Below are 21,056 nucleotides of genomic sequence, written 5' to 3'. Positions count from 1 at the left end.
TTTTCTTGAATCCTTGTTTCTTCATTCTGTTCTGGTTAAATGTTTATGTATTCCTTCTGGTCCAAACCATTGATTTGAGTCCTGGTTTCCCTCTTGTCACTGTTGGTTACTTCTACATTTTCCTTTATTTCACTTTTCATAGCCTTCACTTTTCCCTCAATTTTGCTACCATACTCAACCAATTCTGTGAGCATCCCGATTGCCAGTGTTTTGAACTCTGCATCTGATAGGATGGTTTCTCTTCATTGCTTAGATGTATTTTTTCTGGAGCTTTAATCTGTTCTTTCCTTTGGGCCTTTTTTTTTTTTTTTTTTTTTTGTCTTGGCATGCCTGTTATATAAAAAAGGGCAGAGCCTTAGGTATTCGCCAGGGTGGGGCAACCCATGTTGCTGTGTTGTGGTGCAGTATGTGGGGGAGGGGTCTGAGAGGGAACAATCTAAATGCATTCTTCTTTTAAATTCAAACAGTACAGACAGATAAAGCTAAATACATCAGTCACCACTACCAAACCCTAGTCCTGATCCCCTTCCCTCCTTCAACCTTCCCTAAGAGATAATCAGTATTTGCTTTGTCTCTTTTCAGGTCTTCTTTTATGCTTTTATAAAAACTATTAATAGAAACTTAGAGTGGTGTCATATCATATTATACGTAACAATGAACCTTATTACATATAAACCTAGTTCATTTCTTTATGTGTTGCATCATATTCCATTCTATACAATACTATAGATCATCTAGCTATTCACTTATTGTTGGACATTTAGGCCATTTTTCCTTCTTTCCTTCATAAAACAGTTGACATGAGAAATCATGTGTATGCCCCTTGGAAGAAAAAATTAATTACTTATGGTCTGTCCAGAAGGTAACCAGGGATGTAATATGAAAAATAGAGACATTTATTGAAGATACAAGAAACACTGTACATAGGACAATGACACCTCAGTCCCTTTCAAAGCAGGCATCTTGAGACCTCATACAGTTCTTCCAATCACCATCAGCTGCCCCCTCATATTTTCCTGAATCTCAATGACAGCCTGTTATCTCTTCCCTTTCAAAGGTAATTTTAGTTTTGGGAAAGCCAGAAGTCACAAGGTGACAAATTTGGGCTGTCATGGGGGCTGAATCTCCTGAGTGATTTGATGTTTCACCAAAAATCTTTGCATGAGACATGATGAATAAGCAGGCTTTGTTGTCAGGATGAAACTGCCAATCACCAGTTCCCCGTAGATGTGGCCTTCTGAGTCATCCAAATAGTTGCTACAGATGAATGTTCAAGCTGAATGCAAAATGTGATGCAGACTCGTGGCTCTATTCGCTCAGTCATTTTGAATGGACAACCACACAGTACATATGCTCACTAAGGACGTCTACCACCCCCACTGACTAGTACAGTGAAGTTGTCATTGCTCACACATGCGCGCTCCAGTCCACTCTCCTTGGTTGCTAGATTACATCGATGTTGCTCAAACCATTCGCATTATATTAACAGTGGCTTGCCTTTTTCCAAACAGACCTCGTATATGCTTAGATCTAGTAAGCACTACGTCATTCACATTTTTTGGTTGAATAAATACTGCCAAACTTCCTTCCAAGTGGCTCTATCAATTTACATTCTCATAATTGTGTTTTTCTTAGCCTTTTTTCACTACTGTTTTCATAGTCTCTGTAATTCAAACAAAAATTTCTAAAAGAATCTAGCCCATATAGCCCATGTAAGGAAGATGTTTAAATAACAGAGAATAAACCTCCACTTCTCTCATTATTAAGAAGCTATAAATCTAGCTCTCTGCTATTATATCCTAGTTTCTATATGTAATTCAAAGTAGAAAACAATGTGGTGATGCACATACCATTTGGCCTTAGTGCTCAAAGATTTAATGTTGATAGTATTGCTATGTGTGGGAGTGTGCCTGGAAGCTAAAAGCGGATGTAGTCATCTCTTCTACTATGTCCATGCAAAGTTGTTTTTGGCTTTTCCACAACACACACAGTTAGTGCAGGCTGCAGAAATAGACTGTGGCTCCATATCTTGACTCACAGACTGCTAGTGTCTGTAATCAAAATGAACCACCCCAACTTTGCAGAGCATCAGGTTGGACCATCTGCCACTGCTTCTGTTCCCCCCCAGCATCCCTGAGCTTTGCTGCACTACATAAAAATTAGTCTATGAGAAAATTCTGCTTCCTCCTTCCCATTAGTTTTTTATTAACAAGCATAAAAAATAATATGAATGGAATCTGTGTGCTGGAAAACAAATCTACTTTGTTAATGAGTAAACCAGTGACAACTTATCAATTTAGAGCACAAATGGAGAAAACATGCAAGTTCTACAAGTTTTCTTCTACTAAGAATAACAGCTCAATTTCTGAAACATGCCAAATATAGGTAACAACTTCCAATAACTTCTAGGAAGACTGTGTCTTGAAAACAGCCCGTAAGAAAAGAACACAAATCAAAAAAGACACTACTTCGTTTATGGTCATAGGAAATCTGTTGTGTACTTAAACATTGCAGGAGAGTCTTAAATATGTCATGGAAAGAATGGCTTTAAGTATTCATTAGCTGTTTTTTAAATTCTCAATAATATAACAAAATGACTATTTAACATGTGTTGATGACAAATTTTCTACTTCACTCACTTGCTTCCAGCAGCTTCTCAAATCAAACACACAAATTAATAATTCTCCTGGTTCATAAACTTCGTGGCTATCACCAATATGGCACTCATCAGTTCAACTACATTAAAATATATGCTTCCAAGTACCCTCCTGGGGGTAGAGAGTAACAGCCAAAACATCTAGAGGCCCAAAGCCTTTTGCAAATCTAACTAAAATGTAACAACTGGTTATCATCACTGCCTTTAACCTTTAACAGAGTAAGATTAAATATTGTAGCTAACATAGTATTTTGCTTTTTAAAAAGCAATTTCACAAATACTATCTCACAAGATTCTTACAATAGTCTTTTAAGAATAACATACATCTCTATGTTGGTTCTTCCCTTTTTGGGAGAGGAGGAAGGGACAGGAAGCAAGGAAATAAAGGAGTTAAGGAGATGGGAAGGGAAGGAGGGAGGCACAGAGGCTGGTGGGCAGGGGGGAAGGAAGAGAGGCTGGCTCACATACAAGTACTTAAGCTTTCACATTCCCTAAAAGAACCAGTGAAGTTTCTCCTTCACCACCATTGCACAAAACCTGCTAAGCCAATCACATTTAAAAGTCATAAATTTAAAACCAATTATTACCTCCATTCTATTTCACTAAAATAGGAGTCTTTTACAACATTATATATCCTAAACCTCACATTTCCAGAAACTGTATTATTCACTAATATGTCTGCAAAGGAAAAAAAAAAAAAAGCTCAATCCTCCAATGAGATTTGTCTTCCATATGAAAGTCTTAATTTTATATTTTGGGTCTCAATTTGTAAAGAAAGCCACAAAAAACAACATAGATTTACATCTTTATCAAGTGATTACAGAATTAACTCAGATCCCCTACATTCTACTACTAGTACTAGCTAAATCCATAATTCAAGTCAAAAGTTATTTTCCTGTCTTTTAATTAAGAAAGCATGAAATTTTTCCTACATTTGTATGAGAATTCACCTATTCTTATGTGTCACTAAGTGATAAAAGGCACTACAAAAAAAATCACCTTAGAAGAAAACAAATTGATACCTGGAAACAAAAAAAGAATTAGTCAAAAGAAAACATATTAATGAAATTTGAAATAGTTCTGCTTTTCATAGAGAGGAAATAATTGGAATGTTTGAACATCCTTATTGCAAAGTGTGAAAAAGAACACATATAATGTCTCTATTCTCAATGCTGCTGTCATTTGGGCAGAAACACTTTGAAAACAAACTGATGTATTGGCAACCACTATACCTAATCAGTGACAAGAAAAATGTCATTATTACTACTACTAATGGTAACAGCATATAACATCTGACAAACCTCCATATGTTACTCCTTCTAATACCAAAAGCAATTCTGAAAATTTTGTATCAATGCATAAGAGTCAAGCGTGGACAATTTTGAATCCTTTAAAGAAATTCACACATTTATAAACTGAGTTTTGGGTTTTTTGCTTTTTTTTAAGATTTTATTTATTTTTAGAGAGGGAAGGGAAGGAGATAGAGAAAGAGGAACATCAATGTGCGGTTGCTGGGGGCCGTGGCCTGCAACCCAGGCATGTACCCTGACTGGAATTGAACCTGCGACACTTTGGTTCGCAGCCCGCGCTCAATCCACTGAGCTATGCCAGCCAGGGCTGGTTTTTTTAATTATAAGAGTTTATTTGAACCAAACTGACCACATAGGCTGGGAGCAAGATCTCAAATGCTCCCCAAACTGAATTCTTGCTTTGTATTTTCTCAAAAGTGTTTACCAATACTTTATGATTAGAAAGTGTACACTGACCTGGTAATAATAAATGTTTTCATCTGAAATTTTTTAATTAAAATTGTATCTAAGAGCTTCAAATTTGTGTGGGAAGGACTCATGTAACATAAAATGCTTAATTTTCATGAGTGTTTTAGATATTGTTCCTTACTAGCTCCCTGATCTCAATTTTTCTAATACCAATGATTCTTTTCAACCTAAACTCTCAATCATAACTTTCAGAGAGGTACCAAACTGTAAAACTATTGGCATAAATGGCAACATACTAAAAGTTCACCCATAAGCATAGGGGGAAAAAGTCATTACTCTTCTACTAAACATTCAAGTAGAGGAACAAACAGCATTACTAGCTTATGGTCCCAAGAAAAAAAATTACTTCAACATGTGAAAGTTATTTTTGTTTAAATGAAGAAAATGTTCATTGTTTCCCAGTTTTCCTTATCAATCAAGCTCTAATTATTCAGTTACTCTAGTTTCTCTATGAGTTTATGTCTTTAAAAAACAACAGCGTTTTAAAGTTAAATTTAACTTTCAAGACAATTAATCTGTAACTAAAGAATTACCTTCCCGTATTCATCCACTCAATATTTCTCCAAGGAATTCTTGTCCTACTTATACACAAAAATTTTATTATTTTTTCATTATTCTATACTGTGACTTCATGGTAATGGTTATACAGTCATCAGGAAACAAAGTAATTATCAAAAGGAATCATTCAGATAAGAAATTTTTACAAATAACATTTTATATGTAATTTTATTAAAATACCAAAAATAGTGCTGCAGAATAAATAAATAAGAGAAAAACTAGAACCAAGCTACTAAAAAGAATTTGGCCTTGAATCTAAATTTATGCAAAGGGTAGTCTCCAAAATGACATGAAAAATTAATTTATATTTTTAATAGTAATAGCTCTGGTACTCTGACATTTAAAACTGAAATGAATATTTTATTGCACTTTTAGGAAAAATAATTGAGTTAGATTTGTTAAGAGTCTGCTTTTTAGTCTTAATTGCTATAATTTAAAAAATACTCTAAGTCTACTGTTGAAAATTGTGGTGCTGCCTTTTCTCCAGAAACAGAAACATACTACATTATTAAAATGAAAAAAGAAACCCACATACCTCAAAGAACCATATAAGCTAACAGGCAATTAACAAACAAACAAGCAAATAAAAAGAAAATGCAAGTGTTGACACTAAGTAAAAATTCCACCTAAACAAATTCACCATTTCATAACACACAATTCCATCCTTGCTGCTACAAGAGAAATGCAGTATTTAGAGATAATAAAAACACTCATGCTGTACTACAGTACTAAATAGTGTACCACTTGCTGCTTATTTATTTGAATGTAATTTTTTAAACTACAGTTAATATAAAGACTAGAATGCTTTTTATTCGAGGGTGTAATTTTTTTACTTTATAGAAATCAAGTGGGAGGAGAATCCTTTTGCTTACAGTTAATAAAAAATCCTGAAATAGGGATTTAAAGAAGCATCTCTACTAGAGAAAAATCTTTTCACCAAAGGCCCTGGTTCAAAATAAAACAAGGCTACTAGTTTTATTACAAGATTTAAAAAAATAAAGTTAAAGGGAAAGTATATTTTAAACTGAGGTCCTAGTTAAAAAACAAACTGTCAAAACCAAGAATTGAATCTAAGAGTTGGTTTTTCTTATTGTATACAATAAATACTTCATAGTTGTTAGCAACTCCTGATAACCATACATGGTTTTATAAATAACTTCAAGATGGCAACATTCTTAAGTTTTATTACATAAAAGCAAAAGTGTGCAAACACTTCCCAAACAACCAAAGCAGAACAAGATAATTTAGAACAAGGAAGTCTGGGTTTCATATATACAATGCAAGTTTCTCTGAGAAATACACAAGTTTCTGATGTAAGACCACAGAAGAATAATTAGAACAGATGGTATGAGGCAAAACAGGAGTTATTATGCATATTCAACTTTTTAAAAGATATTTTTAAAAATGAGAATAGAGCCCTGGCTGGTGTGGCTCAATGGACTGAGCACTGGCCTGCAAACCAAAAGGTCACTGGTTCCATTCCCAGTCAGGGCACTTGCCTGACTTGTGGGTTCAGTCCCTGGTTACATCTGGATGAAAGGCAACAAATCAATGATTCTCTCATACATCAAGGTATCTCTCCCTCTCTTTCTCCCTCCCTTCCCTCTTGATAGATGATAGATAGATAGATTGATTGATAGATAAAACAAAAAACAATGACATTCCAGAGATCCCCAACCCCATTCTATACAGCCTGCCTACCAAGCTTTCCCAACCATGGCAAAACACTAGAAGTTTATTGTCTGGAAGATAGGAAACAATTCTCTGGACACCAGAAAATATCCTTGCACACCAGACATAAATGAGGTTAGCTAGGCCATTCTAAAAGCAGAGGTATTCAATAAACATATGCATGGCAATAGAGAGACATCTTACCTCTTCCTCCTCTGAGCTTCTAGAGTCTAGCAGTCAAACCTTTACCCTCCAGACAGAAGACCTGAGGACACTTCTCTGGGTAAAGATACTGACTTGGGGATGAGGATGAGGAGGTTTCCAAAAAGAAAATGCTCAGCAAAAAGCCCCACTAACACAGGAATTCTAATCAGCATTATGGGTAGAGAAACAAGATTATCAGGTACCTGTGAAAGGTCCCTAATAATGAAAGAAGCAAAAAACAGGAAAAAATGTGTTGAGGAAAGTCTATAGAGGGAGGAAGAAAGCTTTTAGAAATCTATTACTAAGGTATTCAAAGAGAGAAGATACAACAATGGCAAAAAAAAAAAAAAAAAAAAAAGAACAAGATGCCATTAAATAAAATTCATACAAAAAAGGGCCCTTAAGAGACATACAAATGGACAACACCCATTAGTAAAGGTATTTAACATCATTAGTCATCAAAGAAATATATATACTAAAACCATATCGAGATAATACTTCCCATCAATTTGAATGTCTCAAATTAAAAACTCAATACCAAGCTTTGGTGAGGACATAGAGCAATGGAATAAAAAGGTTATATAACATTAACCACTCTGAAAAACTATTTGGTGCTTTCTAATAAGTTAAACATATGCCTATTCTATGACCCAACCACTCTACTCCACTCCTAGTTATATATGAAACCATATGTCCAGAAACACTTGTATAAAAATGTTTACAATAGAGCCCTGGCTGGCATAGCTCAGTGGATTAAACTTGGGCTTCGAACCAAAGGGTCGCAGGTTCAATTCCCAGTCAGGGCACATGCCTGGGTTGCGGGCCAGGTCCCCACTGGAGGCCACGCAAGAGGCAACCACACACTGATGTTTCTCTCTCTCTCCTTCCCTTCCCATCTCTAAAAATAAATACAATCTTTTAAAAAATGTTTATAATAGTTCTCTTCATGACAGCCAAAGCCAGGAAACTCAAATGTCCACATAAAGAATAGATAAATAATCATGTTATAGTTATATAGTAGAATACTACCCGGCAACATCAAGGACGAATATCACAACATACTGAGCAAAAAAGCCTGACACAAAAGGAAACATACTTTATGAATCCACTTATATTAAGTGTAAAAACAAACAAAACTCACAGAGGAATAAAGAACCTTTCCAGGGTGACAGAAATATTCTGTATCTTGAATTTGGTGATAACATAAGTGTGAAAGCATCTGTCAAAATTCCATCAACATGTAAGATCTATATCTTCATAGGAGGTTATAGATCTTGAAAGGTATGTTACACAGGTATATATATATATTTTTATGTCATTGAAGTGCACCCTTAAGACTTGTATATTTTGTCCTGGACAGGTGGATCAATTGGTTGGATTGTTGTTCCATATACCAAAAGGCTGAAGGTTCAATTCTTGGTCAGGGCACATACTTAGGTTGTGTTCAATTCCTGATTGGGGCACATATGGGAGGCAACTAATCAATTGATGTTTCTTTCTCTCTCTCTCTCTCTCCACGCACACACTCCCTCCCCCACCTTCTTCTCTATCTAAACTCAATTTAAAAAAATGAAACAAAACCATATCCTTGAGGATTAAGATTTGCATGTTTTACTACATGTAAACTTTTACCACACATAAATTTATCACATGAAAACTTTTAATAAGGAAAAAAATTAAGAGCTCTTACAATATTTTAAATAAGAGCAGAAAGAGAAAGATAAACTTAAAGATTTGAAGGTAAGGTTAAAAAAATCTCCCCCAAACCAGTAAAAAGATGAAAATGGAAAAATAGAAAATTAGAGAATGAGTCCAGGAGGTCCTATATTCAAATAAAAGAGTTTCAGAAGAAAAAAATCTGAGAGGAAATCATCTATGAGATGATTAACTAAAGTTAATGTCCAGAACTGAAGAACATCAGCTTTCAGATTAAAAGAGCCCATTTTCACTAGCAAATAGGTGAAAAGAGAGCCATACTAAAGAATATCACGTGAAATTTCAGAACACTGTGAATCAAGATCATGTAAGTTTCCAAAAACAAACACAACACAGTCCAAGAATCAGAATGGCACTGGATATCTCAACGGCAACATGGGAAGCCAAGCTAAAAAATGAAGCAATAATTTTTCAACATTTTGAAGAAAAATGATTTCTGACTTATAATTCTAACTCAAACTTTCAGTCAAGTATGAGGACAGATTTAAGATATTTTCAGACTTAACAAATCTCAAATAATTTGTCTCATGTAAACTCTTTCTTGAAAAATTCCTGGAGGGCCCTGGCAGGTGGGGCTCAGTGGATTGAACCTCATTGGACTATGAGCCGGTCACTGGTTCGAAGCCCAGTCAGGGCACATGCCTGGTTTTGGGCCAGGTCCCCAGTTGGGGACATGCAAAAGGCAACAAGTGCAAGTTTCTCTCACACATCAATGTTTTTCTCCCTCTTTCTCCATTCTTCCCATCGCTCTAAAAAAATAAATAAATAAAATCTTATTTTAAAAAATAAATTTTAAACATTTCTAGAGGAAATCAACCATCAAAACAAGAGAAAATCCATCCTGACCAGTGTGGCTCAGCTAGTTGGAGCATCACCTCATACATCAAAAGGCTGCAGGTTCAATTCCTGATCAGGGAACATGCCTAGACTGCATTCAGTTCCCAGTTGCGACATGTCCAAGAGGCAACTGATCAATGTTTCTCACATTGATGTTTCTCTCCCTCTCTTTCTCCCTCCCTTTCCCTCTCTATAAAAATAAATAAATTTAAAATATATATACACACACACACATATATATATTTAAAAAAGAGAGAAAATCCAGAAAGCAGTAGATTTGAGATAGAGGCTACAAAAGATCTAGTATAGGAAATCCCCAAGATAAGGGTGAAGAGAATTCCCAGGTTCATAATTATGGACCAGGGTCAAAGAGTAAGCAGCCCAGTTTGAAAAAGGTCTAAAGGCTACATGAAAATGTTAGAAGAAATTAGCATCTGATAATCTCTAGAGAAGACCTGGGCAAGTGACAGTGTAGGGTTGAATCAGTGTTAAATACTTCAAATACTAAACAAATACAAATAAAACCATAATTATTAGCTCTAGGTTAAACAAAAAGTTGTCCAGAAAAGTAATCATATCTTATTATATAATTTCAGCCATGAATCATAGGTACATGTCATAAGAGAAACACTGAATATTTATCTAAGCATAATTAGCATATAACCACAACTGTAGTGGTAGAATGAAGTAACAGGGAAAGGGGAAAGGGAAGTGGTTAAGGGGAAAGGAGGGGGAAGAAAGCTAAATTCTCATGCTCAGAAGTGAGAAGTTCCCCCCTCCCCTTTCTGTTTTCTCTGTACTGGGAGCACCATTCCTGCCATAGTCCCTCACCCCCTGAAAATGTATACGCCCCCACAACCACCAAGTTTGTCTCCACCCCCACCTCAGTCAAGAGTAACTCTCAGCTGCTGAGCCACTCACTGCCTGCAGTGGTGCTGAAACGAACAGACACTGACAGATGAGAGCCTCTGCAGCTTGGCGGCCCCATGTCCTCACTTCTATCTAGTTGCAGCTTCTAAACCAGCACCAGTTTCAAGGGACATCAAACACAGCAGCCAAGTTCATTGGGGCTGGGGCTACCACCGTAAGGGTAGAAGGCTCTGAGGCTGGAACTGGGACTGTGTTTGGGAGCCTCATCATTGATTATGCCAGAAACCCTTCTCTAAAGCAACAGCTCTTTTCCTACGCCATTCTGGGCTTTGCCCTCTCAGAGGCCACAAAGGGTTCTTTTGCTTGATGGTGGCTTTTCCCAACCTCTTCACCATGTGAAGGAGCTGTCACCACTTCTCACATTTCTTTCTCCCATGTCTTGTCTGCCCTGTATGTTCCTTTTCCTATACCTCCCCAGGCAGCCTGGGGAAAGTGGTTGGCTCAGGGTTTGACAGAGGAAAGACAAATAAATACTGTACTAATAATTTTTTAAAAAATGAGAAGTCAACAGATAATGCCTATAACTGAAAAAGCTAACCCAAATGCCAAAATCAAGTAATAAGAATATAAACTGGTCTCCTTCTGGGAAATAGAAAATGCCAGGGACAATTAGGTAACTGCTTCTTATTCAACAAATCTTATACAAACTAGTTAATATTTTAAATTACATGCATGTATAACACTGATAAAAACAGACATCTCAGAAAAAACAAAATTGTATGTCTGTAATGATTAAAACAACATAAAACATTTATTTGAAAATAGAGTAAAAGCAAATAATGGTCTATTAGATGATGGGATCATTAGTGGAATTTTCTTCCTTTTCCATTCTCTCAATCATGTTGTCATATTACTTTTGTAATTTTAAACGAATTTTATAAAAGTGTCATTGGTTTTTAGTTGACATTCCTATTTACCTTTGCTTACAACGCTCCTCTTTCTCTATGGCTATCACCCTAATTCTTGTATTGGCACCTAAATACCTAATCCTCTTTTAAAATGTCATCTTCTCCTGCCCATCCAGTTGGTTGGAGCATCATCCCATAAACCAAAAGGTCACCAGCTAAATTGCCAGTCAGGGTTATCTACCTAGGTTGTAGGTTTGGTCCCTGCTTGGGTCACCGGCAGGAGGCAACTGATTAATATTTCTGTCTCTCTCTCCCTTCCCCTCTGTCTCTCTCAAACCGATAAATATATATATAGTATTTTAAAATTTATAATATCTCCTCTTTGTTTTCATCCCCAGACTACTCTCTCCTTTATGACCCTACTTTATCTTATACTGATTGTTGGGGACCACTCTGTGTGGGTTCCGAGACTATAGCCCCACAAAAACAAGCCCTGAAAGGGGCTAGTAAATCTCCCTGGAAAACCAAGTAAAAACACAGATGGCAGACATGACCTGACTAACACTGAGGGTTCCCTGGGAATCAGGCCTGGTAAAATACATTGTATCCTTCAAAGCTTGCTCTGCTTTGTTTTATACAGCCCTGGTGATATAAACGGATTTTTAAATTCAAGGCATAAGGAGCAAACTCCTTATCTCATGAAACAGGTCTTAAAGACCCTCTGGCATCAGCATGACTAAGACACCGACCTATGACAAATCTCTGTGTTCCTTCAATTGTTATCTATAGATAATACCTGTTTTTGTATGACTATAGCCTTTTTGACATTGTTTGATGAGCTATACATGTATACACCTACACATACCATTCCCAATAAAAACCATTTGGGAGAAAGGCTCGGGGCGTTCTCCACTAGAGGGAATTGCCACCCCCTTTCCTGCTGGAACAGCAAGATTGTGTCCTGGACACTTATTTCTGCTGGACGGAGTTCCTCCCACAATAGATGATAAGTTCCTTGAGGTTAGTATCATGTCCTATTTGTGTTGGTATACCCAGCACTCAGCTTAGGGCCTAGAACAGTATACAGGTACTTATTAATTAATTAATTAGGTATATATTCTAATAACTAAGAAATCTAAATGTTTTTGTCAAATAAACACAAAATAGACTTTGAAAAGGGAAATATAATTTCTTATTAAATTTCATTTTTCTGCTCAACACTTTAAAAATAATCTACCTTTAACTTCTCTGTATAACTCAGATTAGCGAAGTATTGTTCAAATTTTTACTAGAAACTCACCTAGATTACCTTAAGGATAAACTCAAACATAATTCTATAAAACATTCTCAATAAGCTAATGAAAGAAACAGCTATCAGTTCTCTAAATACTGATGTTGAAGGGAATGTTTTATATTTTTTTAAAAACTTTTTTTCAATTATATTGCTCAACGAGGCCTAGAACTCTTTATTTGATCATATTCTGTCACCACAAACACTTCTGATGGTGATGCCTACAAACAGACTCAATTATTCTGCTGCCCAAAAACACTTTAAAAAGCTATTACATAATAAGGGAATAAATTAAAAGAACTGATGAAAGTCTCACAAAACACAAATTTACTTTCCAGAAACAACTGTCTACAAAATAAACACAAAACATTCACATATTAACCTGAAAAAGATTGATCTTTAAAAAAGTCACATTTTACAATGGGACTTTAATCCCACTGGAATACCAAGAAATGGAGCTCCTTATTGCATCAAAACGTGAAAAAAACACTGGTGATTCATAAAGAGGACTAAAAGATGCTGCTGCCACTGCTTCTTTTTTTTTCCTATAACGAGAAAAATTGGGGGGGGTAGATTTTATCTATTTTTAGAGAGAGGGGAAGGTTGAGAGAAAGAGGGTAAAAAACACCAATGTGAAAAACTGACTGGTTGCCTCTCCTACATGCCCTCACAGTGAGGGCACTGAGCCCACAATCCACGCATGTGCCCTGACCAGGAATCGAAATGGCAACCTTTCACTCTGCAGGATGATGCCCAACCAACTGAGCCACACTGTTCAGGGTAAGAAAGATAGTTTTAAAAACACAATTAAACCCTGGCCAGAGGCTCAGTTGGTTGGAGTGTCATTCCATAACCCAAAGGTAGTTGGCTCAATTCCAGGTCAGGGCACATGCCTAATTGCGGTTTGATCCCCAGTTGGGGAGCTGCAAGAGGCAACCTATTGATATTTCTCTCTTACATTGATGTCTCTCTCTCTCTCAAATGAGAATAAAATAAACCTTAAATAAGACCTTAAAAATTACGAACATTACAAAAATTAAAAATTTTTAAAAAACACAGACATACTAGAAGACAAAAATAACCTTCTGCCCTGGCTGGCATAGCTCAATGGATTGAGCGCGGGCTGAGAACCAAAGTGTTGCAGGTTCGATTCCCAGCCAGGGCACATGCCTGGGTTGCAAGCCATGACCCCCAGCAACCACACATTGATGTTTCTATGTTTCTCTCTCTCTCTCTCTCTCTCTCTCTCTCTCTCTCTCTCTATCTTCCTCCCTTCCCTCTCTAAAAATAAATAAATAAAATCTTTAAAAAAAATAACAATAACCTTCTACTTCAGCCCCGGCTGGTGTGGCTCAGTGGATTAAGTGCCGGACTGTGAAGCAAAGGGTCACTGGTTTGATTCCCAGTCAGGGCACATGCCTGGGTTGCAGGCCCAGTCCACAGTAGGGGGCATGAGACGAGAAGCAAGCACACATTGATGTTTCTTTCTCTCTCTTTCTACCTCTCTTCCCCTCTCTACAAATAAATACATAAAATCTCTAAAAGAATGATTTAAAAAAATAACCTTCAACTTCAAACCAGAGATAATCTATTGTTTTGCAATATATTCATCAAATTTGCTTCCCTGTACACACAAATAAATCCTCACCAAAATGTGTATTTCACAAACAATCAGAGAAACTAAAGTTAATTCTTTTAAAATATAAAGACAGTCCTTGCTTTGTATGGTTATAATATGCATGAATTTCAGTTACTACGGTTAATTAAATAACACGAGACTGCCCAAAACAGTTCACCTTTCAGTCACCACATTATATTAATTATAAATAATTGCATAAAGTACAAACTTCGCTGCTAGCTCTTCAGTCCACAAATCCCTATGGAAATAAAAGATGCACATCATGATCAGTGATCAATCTTCATCACTTCTTTCAAAGTCTGTAACTGGTCACTAAGCATCTGTTACTCAATTCATACATTGAGAAAAAGGTATTGTAGTTGTGTGATAAATCCACATAACATTTCGTGAAAATGGATAATTAAAAAAGGTAACTAGCCACCCAGTCAGTCACCCTGGCTGGGTGGCTCAGTTGGTTGGGGCATCATCCTGTACACCAAAAGTTTGTGGGTTCAATTCCCAGTCAGGGCACATAAAAACACAACATGCCCTGGCTGGTGTGGCTCAATGGATTGAGTGCCAGCCTGCAAATCAAAAGGTCACTGGTTTGATTCCCAGTCAGGGCATATGCCTGGGTTGTGGGCCAAGTCCCCAGCAAGAGGGAACCGGTTGATCCATTTATCTCTTGCATATCGATGTTCCTCTCTCTCTTTCTCCCTCCCCCCTCTCTAAAAGTAAATAAATAAAATCCTTTTTTAAAAATGCAGCAAAGACATGAAAAAGTGACAATACTGAATTTGTATTGAACATTAGGGAAGATTTTAGAATACCTGATCACAAAAATGTGGCACTGCTACCTCTGACAAGACTCTAGATATGTATTCAGAGGAACTTAGTGAAAGGTAAATAAGGAAAGTGCTTGTGATGATAAGGATAAAGATGTCCCAAAGGAAGCAATACTCACCCCCTCAAAAAAAAAAAACTTTTAAGGAACTCTAAGATATACTTTCATAACACTGAAAGCACAAGAGAAAATGTTGGAAGCCATTCCAAACTTAGAAAGAAATACAACAATTCACCAAAGCATAGAAAAGATGTCTATTCCATATTTTAAGTTATACAAGAAGGCAGGTTTGAAACTACTTTTGATAGTTTTTTTACAAAGAAATAAAACACTAATTCTGATGTATTTTTCCTTTTTTAAAGATTTTATTTATTTATTTTTAAAGAGGGAAACAGAAGGAGAAAGAGAGGGAGAGAAACATCAATGTGTGGTTGCCTCCTGCGAGCCCCACACTGGGGACCTGGCCCTCAGTCCAGACATGTGCGCTAGACTGGGAATCAAACTAGCGATGCTTCAGTTCGCAGGTCAGCACTCAATCCACTCAGCCACACTGGCCAGGGCTAATTCTGATATTTTAAATTACAGCATACAAATACTATTATTGAGCATTTAAAGGTACATTTGTAATGCATCATAAATCATACAGCACAATGTCAGAATTTGTTTTCTACAACCTATGAAATGTATGAATAACATACTAAATTACCTCTCTGGTTAATACTGTTTTCTCTTTTCTTATTTCAAATGTAGTAGAATTAAGTATATTCTATAAATTAGGCCACAGTTATGATTACCTTTTATTCCATCAACTTTCATGGAGGTAATCTGATAGAAAGCTGCAGAAATAAGTTTCACATGCTAATCAGAGTAGAGACCTGAATTCTAAGCACAAAATAACAGGAGCAAAGTAAAAATAGTATTTTAACCTATCATTTTTAATTTTTCTAAAAAAGCTTTAATTTCTAAACTAATCTGGAAGGACAAGATGATTCATATCTTCCAATACATGTAATCAAAAATCAGTCACCCTGGCTGGGTGGCTGAGTTGGTTGGGGTGTCATCCTGTTCACCAAAAGTTTGTGGGTTCAATTCCCAGTCAGGGCACATAGGTTTCAGGTTCGATCCCTGGTAGGGATGCATACAAGAGGCAACCAATTGCTGTTTCTTTCTCATATCAATGTTTCTTTCCCTCTAAAAAAAAATCAATAAATAGCCCTGGCTGGTGTGGCTTCAGTGGACTGAGTGCTGGCCTGTGAACCAAAGGATTGCCAGTTCGATTCCCAGTCAGGACACATGCCTGGGTTGCAGGCCAGGTCTCCAGTGGGGGGAAAGGGTGCGTGAAAGGCAACCACACATTGATGTTTCTCTCCCTCTCTTTCTCTTTCCATTCTCTTCTATCTAAAAATAAATAAAATACTTTTAAAAATTCTTTAAAAATCAGTATGTCCTCAAATGAGGATTTAAAAAATTAAAAACAACAGTAAATCAGAATATGAATTTCATTTTCACCATTGTAACTTTTTGCCAATTATGCTCTGATTCTTTTGTTTTATGAAAAGTAATAGCTTCTAAATGCTGAAGAAAGTTAATTCCTTCCTTAGAGTACTCTACCATAACTATACTAAGCTATGTCAATAATAATACCAATCCTTGATACAAACACAAAGCATGAATAATCTATTAAACCCACTCAGTAAAAATGTTCAAAATTTGGAAAAAATTTTAGACTTACACAGCCTATCAGCCTTCAGTCTAGAATAAAAGTTTTCTCGTTATATGAAGTTATAAAAAGCCACTATCAAGAGAAAAAACTTCCAGAAATAAGAATGATTTAAAAGACTTTATTTTTTATTTTTAGAGAGAGGGGAAGGTAGAAAGGTAGAGAAACACTGTGCCAGAGAAACACTGACTATTTATTTGTCTCTTGTGTCTTGCATACCCCCAACCAAGGACCTGATCCGCAACCCAGGCACATACCCTGACTGGGAATTGAACCAGCAACTTTTCAATTTGCAGGCTGACACACAACCCATGGAGCCACACCAGTCAGGACTGGAAGTAAGAATGATTTAGATGAATGGCTGACTACCTCTAATAAATGTACGCAAAGAACAGTGCTATAATAAAATTTTGATATGTAAAGGACTACATCTAAGGGATTACATAGCTAAAAAGAAACCTCTCACAGCAAGTATTTATCAGCCCCTGAAGCTCACTTATTAATCTATATATGTCCATTAAGATGTTATAACTTTTGAGAACCTGGTTCTAGGCAGAAAGTTAAACACAGGCAGACCTTTCTTAACAGCAGTGCCTAAAAAAACAAAAGATTTTTAAAATATAAATGTTATTTGTATTATTAAGTACCATCTTACTGATCAAATGGTCTCTACTCAGTAGTACACACACATAAATCTTAGGCCTCCACAGCTATTGGGCTAACAGGTTAAATTTTAGAATTCATGAAGACACAAGGCACTTCTTCTTAGGGAAAAGACTACCTACTATCATTTCTCTACATGTTTGCAATAATAGAGGCTGACCTTTTTTGAAGTTCCTCAATGAATATTCTGATTTCCCCACTAGCTAATATTTGATGATGAAATTGGCTCTCCTGTGCTTTCATTACAGGCAGCACTGCTTTTACAGGCATTGTTTGCTTTTAATTTACCCACAAGCTACGTGGATTATTTAAAAATTATTTCCAAAGGATTCTCTTTATTTGGGAAAAGTCCCTTGGGCACAGGGAATAAGGCTCTTTCTACTCTGGTGTTCTACAGCTGTGGGGTCAATCTTTCAGAGTTTTGTGGTTATAGCCTCTGAACAATTTATAACATTATTTAAATTCAAAACTATAGTTAACCTCATAAAAATTTAAACCTTTTCAACATAAAAAGACACTATCAAGAGCATGAAAAGCCCTGTCTGGGTAGCTCAGTTGGTTAGAGCATCATCCTGTTATGCCAAGGTTGTGGGTTCAATCTTAGGGCAGGACATACACAAGAATCAAACAAGGAATGTGTAAGTGAGTAGAAAAACAATGGGTAGAAGGTTCTCTCTCTCCCTGCCCTCCCTCTGTCTCTAAAACTCTAAATATAAAAAAATTAAAAAGATCATGAAAAATGCTCTACAGAAGGGGAGAAAATATTGCAAGTCACATATCTGATAAGAGATTAATATGCAAAATATATAAAAACTTCTACAACTCAACAACAAAAAACAAACAACCCAGTTTAATAATAAGCAAAGAAGATATATAAATGACAGAGCACAGGAAAAGAAGCTCAACATCATTAGCCACTGGAGAAGTACAAACCAAAACTACAACACCATACCACTTCACTTCCACTAGGATGGTGAAATTAAGAAAGACAGGAGAGTGTTGGCAAGGATGTGGCCAAATTGTGATCCTCATACAGCTGGTGGGAATATAAAATAGTGCAGTCACTTTCAAAAAACAGTTTGGCAGTTCCTCTAACTTTTGTTAAACATCAAATTATTGTATTACTATATTAAAATATTATATTAAATTATTATTCTATCAAGCAATTCCACTTCTAGGTATATACACAAAAGAACTGAAAGCAGGGCCTCAAACAGATCTTTGTACACCAATGTTCATAGCAGCATTACTAACAACAGCAAAAAGGTAAAAACAACCCAAATGTTCATCAACAACAGATAAAGGATAAACAAAATGCATATACACGTATTATTCAGTCATAAAAAGGAATAAAACTCTGCTACATGCTACAACATGGATGAACTCTGAAAACATATGGTAAGAGAAAATAAGACATAAAAAGATAACTACTGCATGATTACACTCATATAAGGTGCCTAGAATAAGGTTATCAAAGACTGAGGGGAAAGGGCAATGGGAAGTTATTAATTAATTAATAGAAAGTTTCTTTTTGGTATGATATACAAATTCTGGAAATAAATATTGGTGATGGTTACCCAACATTATGAATGTACTTAAAGCCATTAACTTAAAGCCATTAAATCAAACATCTTAAAATGGTTCAAACAGCCCTGGCTGGTGTGGCGCAGTGGACTGAGTGCCGGCCTGCAAATCAAAGGCTCGCCGGTTCAATTACAAATCTAGGGCACATGCCTGGGTTGTGGGCCACATCCCCAGTAGGGGACACTGGAGAGGCAACCACACATTGATGTTTCTCTCCCTCTCTTTCTGCCTCCCTTCCCCTCTCTAAAAACAAATAAATAAAATCTTTTAAAAATGGTCAAAACAGTCAATCTCATATTATGTATAGTTTACCACAATTACAATAAATTGGTAAAGCCAGGGGGAAAAAAAAACTATAAACATACCTGTTTGTTTGTGAAGATCAGACAAAATTCACTTGAAATATTTCAGAAGTCCCTTACAATGATCCTAAGACATATAGCTGAAAATACAATACTGATCATAAGGCTATATTATATTCCTATTATAATCAGGAATCATACTTTAGTGTAATTTTTGCTTTTCTCATATATATCAGAAAAAGTATATATATTTACTTGTTAATATTAGAAAAGTACATATGTATAGCTTTTAGAAAGGGTTTTACAAAAAATGCAAATGTTAAATTAGCTCTAGTATAAGTTAAAGAAAATTTTTTAAAAATTATTAGGAGATAATTGTTAAGGACTTAATAAATGTGAAAACTTTGAAAAGCTGAAAATCTACTTTTTGTTCTCTTGCATAGGGAAATACATAAGCATCTATTTTCCCAGGTATAGGGACTCTGGATAATAAGATAAATGGAAAAGTTTACTTTTTCAGCTTAGCTTATCTTTGCCAGAATCACAAGAGTCACTGGTGAAAAGTCGATCTCTTGGGTGCATTTGCAAGTCCTCCAAATGACGAAAACACATACGTGAGCAAAAGTCTTCTAACTTCCAGTGCAACCTACAATTATCTATCTTCTGATGAATTCTTCTAACATACTCATACATAAAACTGCCATTTAAGATATAAGCCATATGTTATTTAAACACTGAGAAGACATAGAAATTAAAGTTAAAAGGTAGATCTTAAAACAAAGTAAGAAGACATGAAAATTAAAGTTAAAAAGGAGATCTTGAAAAGCAACACATCACAATCATATAAAGACAGTAATGACTATAACCATCTGGCTCTCTTGATCAACAAGCAGATGCTAAACCCTATCTGTGCTTCAAAGAGTACAAATGGTTTTTAAATAAAGGATTCCTCAAGAAACTTGCAATCTACTGCAGACACTGAATACACACAAAACAATATTTTATGTATGTAAAAATATTAAAATACCAAGGGTACAAATTAAGTTACAGGAAATTCTAAGGAGGTTTAAGTGCTAAATAATCCAGGAATGGTCCAGAAAAGAAGGGAGAATTTAGGCAAACTCTAGAAGTCTAGAAAGATGAGTAGAATCAAATGAGAATAAACCCTTCTCATAATCTAGCTTCATCTTTCCAGTCCTGTACACTTAGTACAATATAAATAAGAATTGATGAAGGCAGAGAAAAAGTCACTCTAGATAAATCACATAAATATGAAATGAGGATGGCAAACTAATTAGCCCACATAAATGCTTGTGGAGAAAAGGTTTAAAATTTTAAGCAGGGGTACATGTCAAAATATGTAAAGTTTTAAATTATGTAAATTATATTAAAAATGCATTCTTAAAATTGCATGGAATTTTGACATGACTTTCCCATGTTTTCTTTGCACACCAGAAAGTGCTGTTTATGAGAAATGTGAGTGCCTCAGATCCAACCCAACTAAGGCTCATCCAAAAAGTGGGTATTCAAATTTTATCAAAGATGGTAATTACAACACAAATTAGAAACTTACTGGTCTCTACATAGAAGGTTATTATTTGCTTTTTCTTTTGTATCTTCTACTGAGTGCTTCATGGATTCAGATAATTTTATTTTAGAGCCAGAAGGCATTCTTTTTAACCGAAATTTTAAATGTTTATATTCATGGAACATTTGAATGTTTGCATAAATGTCATAAAACAACCATAATTTATACTATAAAAACACAATTTACCAGATTATTACATTAGTTTTATTCCATCAGCTTTCTCCTTTATTCCAGGGACACTAAGTCTA

General features: G+C 35.8%; 1 protein-coding gene and 1 pseudogene across 1 annotated transcript in view; one reads left to right on the top strand and one right to left on the bottom strand.

The window, feature by feature from the left end:
* Positions 1–21,056, bottom strand: part of USP32 (ubiquitin specific peptidase 32) — a 138,117-nt gene that overhangs the window by 105,841 nt on the left and 11,220 nt on the right.
* LOC114502512 lies at positions 7,042–10,847 on the top strand (annotated as a pseudogene).

This window comes from Phyllostomus discolor, chromosome 8 (assembly GCF_004126475.2).
Source record: "Phyllostomus discolor isolate MPI-MPIP mPhyDis1 chromosome 8, mPhyDis1.pri.v3, whole genome shotgun sequence".
NCBI lineage: Eukaryota > Metazoa > Chordata > Mammalia > Chiroptera > Phyllostomidae > Phyllostomus > Phyllostomus discolor.
The sequence above is the reverse complement of the archived record's forward strand: the minus strand, read 5'-3'. Positions and strand labels throughout refer to the sequence as shown.